Source organism: Triplophysa rosa, linkage group LG6, assembly GCF_024868665.1.
Source record: "Triplophysa rosa linkage group LG6, Trosa_1v2, whole genome shotgun sequence".
In the NCBI taxonomy this organism is placed as follows: domain Eukaryota; kingdom Metazoa; phylum Chordata; class Actinopteri; order Cypriniformes; family Nemacheilidae; genus Triplophysa; species Triplophysa rosa.
This window is the reverse complement of record NC_079895.1, coordinates 21,701,382-21,704,536: the sequence shown is the minus strand read 5'-3', so window position 1 is coordinate 21,704,536 and position 3,155 is coordinate 21,701,382.

The window sequence follows — 3,155 nt, the reverse complement described above, 5'->3', positions numbered from 1 at the left end:
TCATGTTCCGGGGCTGGTGGCTCCGCCTTACTGTATTAACCCTTTCCTAGTACCAGACAGAAAAACTATATTGTGTACATTTAGTCATTTAGCAGATGCTTTTATCCAAAGCGTCTGCTAAATGTATGAATTATATTGTGTACGGAATTATTCAAACTTACGTCATTTTAAATAGAGCTAAACTAACTGAAATGCACGCACATGTGTACAAAGTCACTGTTGGTGGTTGTGTATCACAGCTGCTAGATTTCATTAAGCAGGAAGTGACGAAATTCCAATAGTATCTGTGTGTGCATGGTACGGTTTTAAATTCATGCTAAATGACTAATGACGTGTAGCCTGTGTGAATTCTTTCCCCTAAACTAAAGCATGTGCACAAGGCCCCTTTACCCTGTGGTCAAATATTTGACTCTTATGTGGTCACTTCTTACAGTCACATATGGGTTTTCCAGAAAACTACCTGTTGAGTTGCCTAAAGCTGCAATTTGTAACTATTTTGGATAGGCTACAAATGAACAAAAAGGTCATGCAGGTATATAAAAATGTGTGTTATAAAACGGTCAGTTCTGGGGCCGATTGCATAAACATAAGAAAATAATCATAAAAACAAGGCTTGGACTACAGTAACTGAGAACATTAATAGTGTAAATCGGACAGTTTCACAAACCATCAAAGACTTCCAGTGAATTTTATCTTCCTCTTCTTATTGTCCTTATTAAAATATTTGCTACTGTATAGCACAATACAAAGTCAGGCCATTTTTGAATCTAGAGCAGTTGACAGTTTATTGGTTTCCATGACAACTTAGATCATAACGAAAAGTTAGCCATCAGTCTTCATTTTTGGTCTTAAATTAGACCCATCTAAGATTTTATGCAACTGACTTAAAAAGTAAACACTAGTTTTAACAGACAAAATTAGCCGACTAACTTGTAAGACTAGTCTAAAACAGTTTTATGCAACCGGTCAAAGGTCCTTGATTCTGATAGGTTAGGCTGAGTTCTAAGCCGTTATAAAATACCCCCGTAACCCACTGCTTCTTGGGTAGTTCTTGAACAGTGTCTTCTCCTTATGAGGGCTGTCACAATATCAGACTTTCACAACATTTAACATTTAAAGGGATCATTCGGAAACTGGAAGATGATTCAATAATGTGTAATTGTTTTTAGTGTGAAGTTTTGTGATGTGTTGTTTGTTGTGTAATTTTATGTTCGAAACCGATTGTATTGCTGCTCATCTTGGCCAGGACACTCATGTGAAAGAGATTTTTAATCTCAGAGAGGCTTTCCTGGATAAATAAAGGTTAGTTAACAATAAAAAAACATGGTTATCATGGCCAAATTAATTCTACGAGTTCTACTTCAAACTATAACTAGGCTATCTATTGAAATGTTTTATAATAAATAAACATTTCTATGGAAAGTCTATGGAAACCCAGCTAAAGTCATTTTTTGTGATTTACTATTTTCTACATAGAACCATCCTGGGCCATTCTAAACAGTAAAATCGCCAGTGTTAAAAAAGGTCAAATTAACACTCACGGTGTATATATAATCCACACTCTCAAAGTGTGGCAGAATTTGTGCAAACTGCTGTTGCACATGAAAAAGAAACACATAAAAAGCATTCAAGTTTTCAAATCTTAGTTGTTTACTAAGATCCTTCTATCATCTTTCGAAACCCACAATAATAGTTATAATATCAGTAAGGTTAATATATATAAAATCATCATTTATTGGGTACTTTTGGGAGACGGGTGTCCCGAACCCAAACCCCTAAATTTCAATTTATGAAATTATATTAAAAATATTTAGCATTTTTCTTCCATTGTTGTTTTTAAAATATATTTTTGACCCTAACCCTAAGTTCAAAAAAATATTTATTTTATATTTTATTTTTAAATGATTAAACTATGTAAAAAATTGTGTCCCGGATCTTCATGTCACTACCGAAACAGTTTATGTTGTAGGCTGAGACTGATTTTAGCCACACCCCTACATTTTTTATCAAGAATTATTACTGTGTCCCTCTCTCTAATAAGCTACATGGTGAGTAGATCGGACTTATCATTTTGAAGTAAATATGTTCAAATTGCTGAAAATCTGTGTGTAACTTTAAGGAACATCACTACCAAACATCTTTTTTCTGCAATTAGGCAAACTTTTTTATTTAAGCAAACATAGTTTGTTGTTTGTATTAACATAAAATGTTGAAAGTCTGATTCAGCTGTGCAAATTAAATATTGTGATCTCTACCAAAACATTTCCATGACTACTGAAAATGTGTGTCACGACCGAAACATGGGATGTTTTGTCAAAAATAAAGTATATTAAATAATCAACTAAGATGTTGTGATAGTGTTTGGTTCAATAAACTAATGAATCCTTAACTTTGAAATCGGAATGATCAATTTTATGCCTTTTACAAAGAAAGATTGGATTCAAAATACAAATCTCATAAATTACACTTGAAATATTGTTAAAATAGATGATACAGAAGCAAAACACAGCCACTGTTTTTATTTATTCATACATAAGAAAACACTCAAATATTCGCACCAATGATGTCAAAGGCATTCTTTATCAAACGGGGGTACCTTTTATTTTCTTTAAACATTATTATTAGCATGCAGTACATGTCCAATAATAATCACAGAAGTACATATGAGTAAAAACAGAGGCATACACACATATAAAAGACAATTGCTAGGTGTCTACTATAATACTGAAAAGTTCATGTGCACTGTGTGCTATATTAGGTGGTTCATACCTACAGAAGGAAACATTGAGTTTTTTTTAAATAGCAAAAATATATTTAAAAAGTAGATTCAAAGAAAATCTTAATATGTAAATATAATCCTTCTTCTTAAATTATATATTATTGTGTTTCGGTAGTGACAAAATTTGGGGAGACGAAGATTTTTCCAAAAATTTCTGAAATATATTACAATATGAAAATTAACTGCACAATTGCTATAAATGTGTACCTTTGATATTATACAATTTGCATACATAAATAAAATCTGTGAAAAACACTTTTTTCAAGATGATTCCAACTCTGATTTTGCACCAATTCTGTAGAGTGGCCCATGTAATGTAAAGGATATTTTATGAAAATCTTATTTTGATGCTATAAATTCATCTAATAATAAATGC